This window comes from Chiloscyllium plagiosum, chromosome 7, assembly GCF_004010195.1.
Source record: "Chiloscyllium plagiosum isolate BGI_BamShark_2017 chromosome 7, ASM401019v2, whole genome shotgun sequence".
In the NCBI taxonomy this organism is placed as follows: domain Eukaryota; kingdom Metazoa; phylum Chordata; class Chondrichthyes; order Orectolobiformes; family Hemiscylliidae; genus Chiloscyllium; species Chiloscyllium plagiosum.
This window is the reverse complement of record NC_057716.1, coordinates 43307101-43319280: the sequence shown is the minus strand read 5'-3', so window position 1 is coordinate 43319280 and position 12180 is coordinate 43307101. Positions and strand designations below refer to the sequence as shown.

The following is a 12180-nucleotide window of genomic DNA, read 5'->3' as shown; positions in this document are numbered from 1 at the left end:
TGGATTTTAATAATCTCAAGGTACGCTTCAATAGAGATGCTACCAAGTGTTGCTGCAATCTGGTCCACATCAATTAGGGAACACATTCCTAACTTCTCATTTGTTTTAAACCGTGCACTAATAACTCTCTGTTACATTCCTTAAAAATCAGAAAGATGGCCACCATCTGAAGGGAGCAGAAGATACTTTAAAAACATTAACTTCTGAAGTACATAAACAACTTATCGAAATGTTGAAGTAAGATTGCTTCTAGAGACCTTCAGTCACATATAATCTAGGGACTTGGTGTGAGTTAGTGACATTCTCTGTTTGGATATTTTGATTTCTTGTTTACCACTAGAATTCTCGATCAAACTTCTGTGGTTCTGCAAGTCTGCTACCTGTTTCTTTTACTGATGCCCTTTAAATCTATGTGCTCTGCTTACCAGACCAATTTTTCCTTTTATTTGTCTGTTATAATAGCTGTTATAATTTTGAATGATGTTGATAATTAGTTGGTATTGATATTAAATCTACCCTAACTTTCTCTGCCCTGAGGGAAACTTCACTTCTCTTCGCCTCCCCACTTGAGATTCCTCATTTGAGAACTATTTTGAGTATGACTATAGGAATTTATAGTTAATATAAAAAAAAGGACAGAATTCACATACACAACGTTTAATAGATTGAGTGTGTCATACAGTTCTAGTGGGTAAAGGCACTCTTCAGTATATTGCTATGATCTCTTTAGAGATGAATCTCTTTTTAAAAAGAAATGAAATTTCCCAATTGCATAGGGTTATATAACATGGTCTCATATTTTAAGAGACTGTAACAAAACAACTAAAATTAACATTGACTAAAGATTATTTAGTCAGCAACTAATATGCTAAATTACAGAAAAGATACTTCCCGTTAACATTTTAACAAAAATTTTGAGCTACTCTTATATATTACACTATACTCTTGGCAGAGGTGTGTTCTTATACGTAAATTCTCCAACTCCTCCTGGCTTTCATAGGATCTTGCCCCACCAGGATGAATATTGCTTTGTCCTTGTTAGGTAAAGTTCCTTCACTCCATCTTCTAAGCTTAATCTAATGAATTTACAATAGCAAGGAACCCTATGGTAACTCATTGGTCTTTAAATCTCCAGAAGCCTTGCCCCTTTAAACAGGAATCTGTCCTATCAACGCTCTGCTTGGTGGTTAAACCAAGCACACTCCTTACCTTTGGCTTGGCAGAGAGGCAGCTGTGTTTGGTTGTTTTTCCCAAATCTCTGACTCTGTCTATTTGTGAGATTGTGCTTTTGTGAGGCCAGCAGTATCCTGCAAATCTGGATACTAGACTTGCATTTGGCCCCATGATAACCAAATCGCATGAGCTTGTCTCCAGATAGATTTCATGGGATCCCACATCCTACCAATTCCAGGACATTCTGCTTTGTCTTAAATTAAAAGAAACAGTTGACAACACAACATTTATAAAGTCTCATAGTTGTAAAAGTTTGTGCCAGTGTGGAGACCTGAACCTTTGGCAACCAACACAAGGCACCATACATTAGCAAATAGATCACGTTCATCTGTGAATGAGAGAAATGGTAAAGCAAAAACCATTTAAGAGCATTAAAATCAAAGTATCAACTATTTTGAGAGTTAAATAACATTATTCCAGGATAAGGGGTAATTTCTTCATTCAAAGAGCTGTAAATCTTTGGAATTCTCTGCCAGACTTAACTGTCTTTAAGATTGAGATCAATAAATTCTTGGGCACTAAAAGAATTAAGGGATATAGGGATAGTGATGGAAAATACAATTGAAATAGAAGTTAAGCCTTGATCTTATTGATTGTCAGAGCAGGCTTCTGTGACTATAAATCCCAATCCTGCTCTTATTCCTCGTGTTCCCATTTCTCATCTGACTGGATGTTTTTGTACTTGGAGGACTTTAACCTTTTAAGCATCTCTTTTCCCATTTCTTATTGTGAGCAGGGCCCAGGTTGGGGGTTACATCAGGGCTCAGTAACTGAGGTCTGGCACTCTAGAAAGTTTACTATGTTTGGGTTGAGGCCAAGGATGCTCTGCTGGGCTCATGGCGTGGAGGCCCAGGCCAGGAGCAGCACCAGACCTTATTGTTTGTTCCTCCCCCAGTCTTGAGTAATATTGTTACCACCTCCTTTACAGATGTATTAATAGCAGCCTCTTGTCTAGTGAAATAAGATGCAATATATTCATTTAGTACTTTAGTCGCGTGTCTTCACAAGGATATTCTTTGTTTTTGCCCTGTCATTCCTTTGACTCCAATTTGCCTAATTTCCCACATTTTGATTAACTCATGGTATACTATGAAATCTTAGGTGGCCTTTCTTTCAGGTGTCCCCACATGTTTCCAAATAGAAAATGGGAGCAGCGATTTGGCCCATCAAGCCTACTCTGCCATTCAATCGATCATGACCGATCTTCTACCTCAATACCATTTTCTCTTTAGATTAGATTAGATTAGATTACTTACAGTGTGGAAACAGGCCCTTCGGCCCAACAAGTCCACACCGACCCGCCGAAGCGCAACCCACCCATACCCCTACATTTACCCCTTACCTAACACTATGGGCAATTTAGCATGGCCAATTCACCTGACCCTGCACATCTTTGGACTGTGGGAGGAAACCGGAGCACCCGGAGGAAACCCACGCAGACACGGGGAGAACGTGCAAACTCCACACAGTCAGTCAGTCGCCTGAGGCGGGAATTGAACCCGGGTCTCTGGCGCTGTGAGGCAGCAGTGCTAACCACTGTGCCACCGTGCCGCCCATCTTTTTGTGCACTATCTCTGTGTCCCTTGATATCTGTCTGGAAATATCGAGAAATCTGTCAATTTCTTGTCTTGAGCATACTCAACGACTGAGCTTCCATTGCCTTCTGGGTTTGAGAATTCCAAAGATTCAGCAACCTCTGAGTGAAAAAAATTCCTCCTCATCTCAGTCCTGTATGATTTCCCTCTTTTTTTCCTGAGACTGTTGTTTGGTGTGAGAGCCAAGGGAAGCATAATTTTTGCTTTGACTCCCTGTCGAGCCTGTAAGAAGTCCAAATACTTCAATGAGATCACCCTTCATTCAGAATTTAAAGGCCCATGAAAAACTGTAGGTTGAAGTACAATTATTGATAGATTCTTTATGATCCTTGTGCAAATGTAGCAGCTGAAGAAACTATCTCAATGATATTGCTTTTGGCCTGTATAACTGGAGTCTGGATGAAGGCTAAAGTTTTTATGAAGATGGACTGTTGAACTGAAAATCAGGTATTGGTACACATAGACTATTAAAAATGAATGATTTATTAACAGAGCAAGTTTGAATAGTAGTAATTGTAGCTATGATTTCAGAGGAAAACTGCGTTACCTGACAGTCAGTTCCTTGGTACAATGTTGATGACTTTAACAATTTAATATTTTAACGTATTGGCACAGTTCTATTATGTGCAATGAATGTCTTCAGTTTTGATATGATTTAGAATACTTTATAATTTTCAATAAACTGCTTGCAGTGTGTGGAGCAGTTCTAGTGACTCAGTAGGTACACGACCTGCTTGAAAGTACCTGCATTCCTAAATGTTACAAGGCAAAACAAAGGCCTTGCATTTTCATTTGAGACTGTAATTGTGCGCTTCGAGGGAAGAAACAACTTGTTTAAAAATGTAGGAGTCCCTTTCTTCAGAATTTAAAATCTTTGTCATTCTCACTCAAGCTGATGACCAATGTTTCGTCGTGCACATCTGCTTGAATAATATTGAGACCACTTTGAAATAATTCAGTTCTATAGTATGTTTGGTTTTGAATTTTTTGCTGGGGTAAGGGGAAGGTGGCATATAGGGTGTTTGCTTCATGTAGGCAGCAAGCTTTTTTAAAACCCAACCATAAACTGTTGATGCAAGTGAGTCATCACATAAAGAGTCAGCCTCCAATTTTAAATAGAAGCCTTCTGGATATTTATTCAGAACAGTTAAACTTTGTGAATGCTTGATGATAAGGGTGAGGCAATATTCAAAGATACACTTGTTTCCTGAATTGCTAAGAGAGCTGTGCTGTATCAGCATTCGCTAGGACATTCTTACTGATGGATTGTGGATGACTCAGCTTGCCTATAGTTGCTGAGCAGAGCAGCATAAATGTGCAGTATCAGAATTGTCTTTGATGCAGAATGAAATGCCACATTCATTAACCTTGTGGAAAAGGAATGTCAGAAGGTAGTGTATTCACTGCTGAGTTCGTGCTATTTCCTAGACATTCTACAGATGTACATCGTTCTGTTTAAAAACAAATGAGCAGGAAGCCTCTGGTTGTGGTCTGGATGCTCATCATTTCTGGGAAAGCCTGATCAGGCAGCTCGTTAGCTTGTTCTGTCATGTTTTTGATTGAAGTTGTGCTTTGAAAATAGTTACTTGCATTGGCTTTTCTGGGGCCCACCTGAGCAGGATATGTGGCGGGAGCTGAAAATTTTATTTCCAGATGGTGAGCTCAAAAATAGAGATTTGTCAGAGGCTCATTTGTGGCACGGTCAGGCCTCTCACCAACATGTGGTGGTTTCTTATTTTGTGAAACGTTTGTGTGCCAGGAATACTCATTAATACACTCAGCGGGACATGAGAATCTTGTGGCACACCCCCTCTGGTTTGTTGGAAGGAATGGTTGGCTTTCTGCAGGTATGAGAGATCAGCGGTTTCCCCTGGTCTCTGCAACACAAGGGGTCAATTGGCAGCTTAACTCATTCCTGAAGAAGGGCTTATGCCCGAAACGTCGATTCTCCTGTTCCCTGGATGCTGCCTGACCTGCTGCGCTTTTCCAGCAACACATTTCCAGCTCTGATCTCCAGCATCTGCAGACCTTACTTTCTCCTCAAAGAGCTTAACTGGAGACTCCGGAATGTCAAGAGTGAGTCAATAGATCGGGAGTACGGAGCAGTGAAGTTGGGGAAGGCCTGGCATCCTGGGTGTGTATTTGGATGATGATGGGTGGGTGTGATTTATGGTGTCAGGAATATTAAACGTAACAAAATGAGATGTCAGAACGGTGGTGTCAGTGCTGTCCACATGTATTGGGTTGCAGTCCTTACAGGGCTTCAGGTTCACCAAGAGCATGTCAGTTACTTCCACTGAGAATGACATTGGACAATACCCTTTACAATACATAGACAACTGTCCTTTTGCATCTTACATGTTTAGTCAAATTGCACAGTGTTGAGCACTACAGCATGCATGAATATAAACCTTCAAAAGAGGATGAAGTCAAGGACAAAACGTTGTTTCTTCCGCAATAATGAAATGTCCCAAACTCCCTTGTCACCATCTGTTGTTTTGCTGTTGCTTATTTGAGATGGGTGTGTCACTGGCAAGGCCAGTAATTTCCCCCTTGAAGGTGCTGGAGTGAGCTGCTGCCTTGAGCTGCTGCAATCTTTGGCCTGTGGGGACATCCACAGTGCCTTTAGGAAGGGAGCCCCAGGTTTTTAGGAAGGGAGCCCCAGTGACATTATAAGTGAGGGAATGTGGTTCCAGGACAGGATAGTGTGTGCTTCAGAGGGGAACTTGCGGGTGGTACCATTGCTATGCATTTGCTGTTCTTGTCCTTTTTAGGTTTTTAAAAATTTGGAAGATGGTAGGAGTTTTGGTGAGTTACTGCAGTGATCTTGTAGATGGTCCACACTGCTGCCACTGTGTGTCATTAATCAAGGGAGTGAATGTTTAAGGTGGTGGGTGGAGTGCCAATCAACTGGGATGTTTTAACTTGTGTCAAGGCAAATGTCTTGAGTGTTGCTAGAACTACAAGTGGACATATTCCATTACACTCCTGATCTGTGCTTGTAGATGTTGGACAGGATTTGAGGGGACAACGTGAATTACCACAGAATTCTTTAGGCTCTCAATTGCTCTTTTAGCCACTAGCCTAGGCAGTTCAGTTTCTGATCAATAGTAATCCTCAAGATGTTGATTAGTGGGAGATTGAGTGATAGCGATTCTACTGAATGTCATGGAGCAATGATTAGATTGTCTTTTGTTGGAGATGGTCATTGCCTGGCACGTGTGGCTTAAATGTTCCTTGCTACCTATCAGTGCAAGCCTGTTTTGGAATATGAGGTGTAAGGAATGGTGGTGAATATTGTGCAGTCATCAGTGAACGTCTCCACTTTTGGTCTTTATGATTGGGGAAAGGTTATTGATGAAGGTGGTTGGGCCTACGATACTGCACTGAGGAACTCCTGCCAAGATGTCCCGAGGTTAACGTGATCAACTTGGAATAACTTCAATCATCTTCCGTTGTGCCAGGTATGACCCCCGCCAGTGGAGACTGTTCTGCCTGATACCCATTAACTCCAGAATTGCCCAGGCTCCTTTATGCAACACTTTTCTAAATGCTACCTTGTCGTCAAGACCAGTCACTACTTCACCTCCTCTCTGAAGATTAGCTCCTTTGTATTTTGAACAGGATTGTAATGAGGTCAGAAACTGAGTGGCCCTGGTGAAACCGAAATTGGATGCCAATGAACAGGTGATTCCTCTGTAACTCCTGCTTGGTAGCCTGACAATGCACTAATTAGCTACGTTGGGGCATAGTTAATTCAGGAACATGTCTTCAGTACCAGAATTTCATCTGAGCACAAAGCTTTTGTGGTATCCAGTGTCTCTAGCAATTTCTTGATATCATGTGGTGTGAATGGAATCTGTAGAAGGCTGGAATCAAAGATGCTGGGATCATCAATGTGTGCCAGTGTATTTAGTGCTCTAAGCTAATCTCAGTAATAATGGTGATGCACACATGCATAAAATAATACTGATGCAATGTGAAATGTTTCTAAATGAAGTTTAAATTTGAAAACCACCCTTGCAACTCTTGTGTTCTCAAGTCTTATGTTAATGATAATGGTGTTGGTCAGGGAAGTTGTGGCCATGGAGTAGGGTCACCTTGTTTGGCCGGGAGATTATTTTCACACCTACTCATAGCTGCCACATTGTCAGCTAAAGACAGGTTTCATCTCTGAAAAGCTTCCCTACTGCATGATCATGTCTCTTGTGCACACCTCCAGCACTTGAAGTTTTAATTAAAATTGTGGGGGAGCCAGCTAAAAGTATGAGACTGTAAGTGGGTGCAGCAACACCCTGGTGCCATCACAGTTAAAATTCCGCCCATGGCCTCATTAACATTATCGTTGATGTTTACTAAAATGTTCTGCTGGCTTTATTTCAAGGATGTTAAGGGAATATATATCATGAATGTTTCATGTATTGCTGACATTTCAACACTTATTTCAAGTTATCAACTGACTGCTGAAATTTAGGAAGCACTAGCAAAGTTGGCATCACCTCTGGAAACCTGAACTGCAGTGAGCGCTTGTATCATGACCAGGAATAGAATGTGGAACTTGATCGTTTGCAGACTAACATGAAAGCATTGAATATTTATAAGAAGCATATATTATAATGCCAATTTGTTAAAACATTCCAGCAATCTTAATTTCTTACAAAATAGCATGTTTTGGGATGTTTAGTATTTGTAATGGGTCTAAAGTATTGCAACAACCCTTCTCCATTTTCCCCTTCATTCTTCAATTCCCACCTCCCAGATCCAAAAATAAAATGGAGGTAACTGACCTTTCCATTGCAGTTAGTGAACAGAGAAGGCAGGTCATGATGCGACATGCAGATGATGCACTTTTGTGTCACCATTTAATTGCTCACAGTAATGACTAACAATTTTGTTAGTCATTGTTCTTAAAATAACTAAGAAACACAGCCATTTACTACTTATTAGAAATCTTGGGTTCATGTATACTTGTGTGTGCAACTTGGGTGCCTGATGTCCTTTTTTTTGTGTATTCTTCTTCCATTATAAATTTTAATTAGACATTGTTGTAAACATTCCTGCCAGCATCTTGAGGTTTGTACCAGATGAGGAGAAACCATCTCTTCAGTTAACCAGTGAAGATCTCCAAGAGTTGGGTCAAGTAAATAATCAGCTGTTTATTGCACTGCTGCAAACTGTAAAGGTGACATGTGTACTCTTTCCGCCTCTCTCTCTCTCTCTCTCTCTCTCTCTCTCTCTCTCTCTCTCTCTCTCTCTCTCAAGTGACTGTGAAATCATTACAGTGAATCATGTATTATTCATAAGTAAACCTTTTCAGACCCAAGTACTGTACAGCATCTACATTTATAGATGATTTTGATTATACAAATTCAACACCATATAATCTGACTACAGGGCTCCCAGAAACCCCTGAAAGTCTTTTCTGAGAAATTTTGTTTTCGTTTTTGATCAGTAACTGACATATTTAATGTTAGGCTTGAAACTATAGTTTTTTTTAAAAATATTACAATTATATACTGAAGTCTGTCTTTGTCTTTTAATGAGTTTTTATTTGAAAACATCAGCCTCTGCAACAATGTTTTTGTGCAGCAGTGTGAACAGATTTGATTTATTACTGTCACGTGTACCGTGATACAGTGAAAAGTGTTGTCTTGTGTGCAGATTGTATTATACAAGTGTGGTAGGGTAACCGAACAGAGTGCAGGATGCAGTATTACAGCTGCCAAGAAGGTGCAGAGAAAGATTAACATTAAAGAGAACCATTTAAAAGTCTGATAACAGCTGAGAAGAAACTGTTCTTAAATTTGTATACAAACATTTTAATATCTTCTGCCTGATGAAAGAGAGTATAACTGTTGGGAGGGGCCTTGGATGATGATGGTTGTTTTCTGAATGCAGCGGGAAGTATAGATGGAGTCAGTGGATGGGAGACTGGTTTGCGTGATGGATTGGGCTGTGTTCAGTTCTCTGTGGTTTCTTTCAGTCTCAAAGAGCAGATACCATATCAAGCTGTGATGCATCCAGATAGAATGTTTTCTATGGTGCATCTATAAAAAAAATTTGCAAGTGTCTTTCTGGCCATGCCAATTTTCTTTAGCCACCTGGAAAAGTAGAGGTGTTACTGTGCTTTCTTGAATGTAGTGTCAATGTGGGTGAACCAGTATAGATTGTTGGTGATTATCACTCTCAGGAGCTTGACACTATCAGCCATCTCCACCACAGCACCATAGACAGGGCATGCCCTCCACTCTGCTTCTTAAAGTCAATAACCAGCTCCTTCATTTTGCTAATGTTGATGGAGAGATTGCTGTCATTACACCATGCCATTAAGCACTCTATCTCTTTCCTGTACCCATCTCGTCATTATTCGAGACTAAATCTACAATGGTAGATTTGTGAATGGAGTTGGTGTGGAATTTGGCCACACAGTTGTGTGTGTAAAAGGAGTATAGTAGGAGGCTGAGTAGGCAGTATTGCGGGGTGCCAGTATTCAAGATTATCTTGGAGAGGATGTGTAAGCCTATGCTTACTGACTGCAGTCTGAAGGTCAGGAAGTTGAGAATCCAGTTAGAGAGGGGGGAGCAGAGACCGAAGTCCAGGAGTTTGGAGATGAGTTTGTTTGGAATTATGGTGTTGAAGACGGAGCTGTAATCAATATATAGGAGCCTGATGTAGGTATTTTTGTTGTCCTGATGTTCCAGGGATGAGTGTAGGTCCAGGGAGATGGTGTCTGCTATGGACCTGTTATATCAGTAGGGAAATTGCAGGGAATAGAAGCAGACTGGGAGGCTGGAGTTCATGTGACCCATGACCAAGGTCTTGAAGAACTTCATAATTACAGAGGTCAGAGCCACCGGATAGTAGTCGTTGAGGCACGATCATGAGTTTTGTTTTTGGCACTGGGATGATCGTCTTGAAGCGAGGGGATTGTTGTAAGGAGCAGTTGAAGATGTCTGCAAATACTTCTGCCAGCTGGACCACACAGGGTCTGAGTGCATGGCCGAGTACTCCGTCTAGGCCGGTCACTTTCCATTCGTTCACCCTTAAGACACCTCGAATGCCTTCAGCGGCGACCATGGGTACAGGTGCAACCCAGGCTCACTGGACAGGTGACATTGTTTCACTGTATTTCTGCTCAAAGTGAGCATAGAATGTTTTGAGCGGATCAGGTAAGGATTAATGTTGTTTGTAATTCTGTTCAACTTCATTTTAGAGCTTGCTATGTAGAGTAAGCCTTTCCATAACTGACGGGAATCTATGTGGTTAGTCTAAATCTCTGGCTTTGTTTGGTGTTGTCTCTTGGCATCCCTGATGGCCTTGCGAAAGTTGTACCTGGATTTCCTTACAGGTCAGGTGTCGCCCAACTTGAATGCCTCGTAGGGAGCGGATCGCCCAGCTCATCCATAGTTTCCAGTTGGGAACATCTGGATTAACTACTTTGATACACAGTCGTCTACACGCTTACGAATGAAGTCTGTAACAGTAATGGCGTACTTCTTTAGGTTGGCTGCTGAGTTCTTAAATATGGACCAGTCCATCGATTCCAAGCAGCCCCACAGAATCCCTTCCATTGTTTCAGACCAACACTGCACTGCGTTCTATATTGGGTCCTGATGCTTCAATTTCGGCCTGTGAGCCGGGAGGAGAATCACAGCATTGTGGTCTGATTTTCCAAGATGAGGACCGAGGAGTGGTAGGTATCTTTGTTTGTGTAGCAGTGGTCATGGATGTTCAGCTTTGTAGTGGGACAAGAGACATGTTTATGGTATTTGGGTACCATAATACCATACATTCTTGAGGTTGGCCTGGTTGGATTCACTGGTTACGGTGAATAAGGCCTCAGGATATTCTATCTCTTTGTAGCAATGTATACCGTGTAAAATGCACACTTCAGTCCTGCATGGGGTGGGATGTAGGCCACTGCCACGATAGCAGAGGTGACACTGTGTGGCAGGTAGTAGGAATGACACTTTACTGTTAGATACTCCAGGTTAGGGGAGCAGTGACTCACCTAAGTATGAGCACCAGGAGGTGTTGATCAGGAAGCAGATCCCACCGCCCCTTGCCTTGCCCAAGTACACCGAGCGGTCAATTCGGTGAACTGAGAAACCCTCCAGTTGTAAGGCACAGTGATTGTAGCAGGAGTGAGCCATGTCTCTGTAAAACAGCACACAGTGGTCCCTCAATTCCATCTAGAAGTTGAGTCCTTTTAAGTTCATCCATTTTGTTCTCAATGGCTTGGACATTTGCCAGGTATAAACTGGGGGAAGGAGAGCTTGAAATTTTGGAGTTTTAGTCACACCTGAAGTCCAGTATGTCTCCCACATTTCCTGGGTGAGGGACATCTGCTGCTTCGGACGGTGAGTGAGTGCTCCTGATGGGGTCTTGAGTACCAGTCCCAGCCTTGAACACTCTGAGGGGCCTTGTGGTCGGTTTGGTCAATTTCTGGCGTCGGTGAGGGAAATCTGCTGCTCCAGAAGGTATGTGAATTTGGTTTGTGCAGTCTGTGTTTGTGTATCATACTTGATTTCCCAAAACTGATCCACACCATTTGGTCGCTGTACTGATGAAATAATTTTCTTCAGCTTTTAGTGGTTTGCATTGAAAAGCTTCTGAAATTGGCTTGCTTTTGTTGAAACAGAGGACAGTCTTTAGACAATAGGTGCAGGAGTAGGCAATTCTGCCCTTCGAGCCTGCACCACCATTCAATATGATCATGGCTGATCATCCTTAATCAGTATCCTGTTTCTGCCTTATCTCCACAACCCTTGATTCCACTATCCTTGAGCTCTATCCAACTCTTTCTTAAATGAGTCCAGAGACTGGGCCCTCTGGGGCATAGCATTTCACACACCCACCACACTCTGGGTGAAGAAGTTTCTCCTCATCTCTGTCCTAAATGGTCTACCCCGTATTTTTAAGCTGTGTCCTCTGGTTCGGCACTCACCCATCAGCGGAAACATGTTTCCTGCTTCCAGATTGTCCAATCCTTTTAATAATCTTATGTTTCAATCAGATTCCCTCTCCGTCTTCGAAACTCAAGGGTATACAAGCCCAGTCGCTCCAGTCTTTCAACGTAAGGTAGTCCCGCCATTCCAGGAATTGACCTCGTGAACCTATGCTGCACTCCCTCAATAGCCAGAATGTCTTTCCTCAAATTTGGAGACCAGAACTGCACACAATACTCCAGGTGTGGTCTCACCAGGGCCCTGTACAGCTGCAGAAGAACCTCTTTGATTCTATACTCAATCCCTCTTGTTATGAAGCCAGCGTGCTATTTAACCTTCTTCACTACCTGCTGTACCTGCATGCTTACCTTCACTGACTGGTGTACAAGAACACCCAGATCACT

General features: G+C 42.0%; 1 protein-coding gene across 6 annotated transcripts in view; it reads left to right on the top strand.

Annotated features, from left to right (window-relative positions):
* osbpl6 (oxysterol binding protein-like 6) overlaps nt 1–12180 on the top strand; it is a 170778-nt gene that overhangs the window by 44228 nt on the left and 114370 nt on the right. The window contains exon 1 of one of the 6 annotated variants that reach the window (XM_043693525.1): nt 4904–4962. The exons of the other annotated variants lie outside the window; for them this stretch is intronic. The gene's annotated coding sequence lies outside the window, so the exon portion shown is untranslated. Of the gene's footprint in view, nt 1–4903; nt 4963–12180 lie in introns of those variants that run through there. 6 annotated transcript variants of the gene reach the window in all.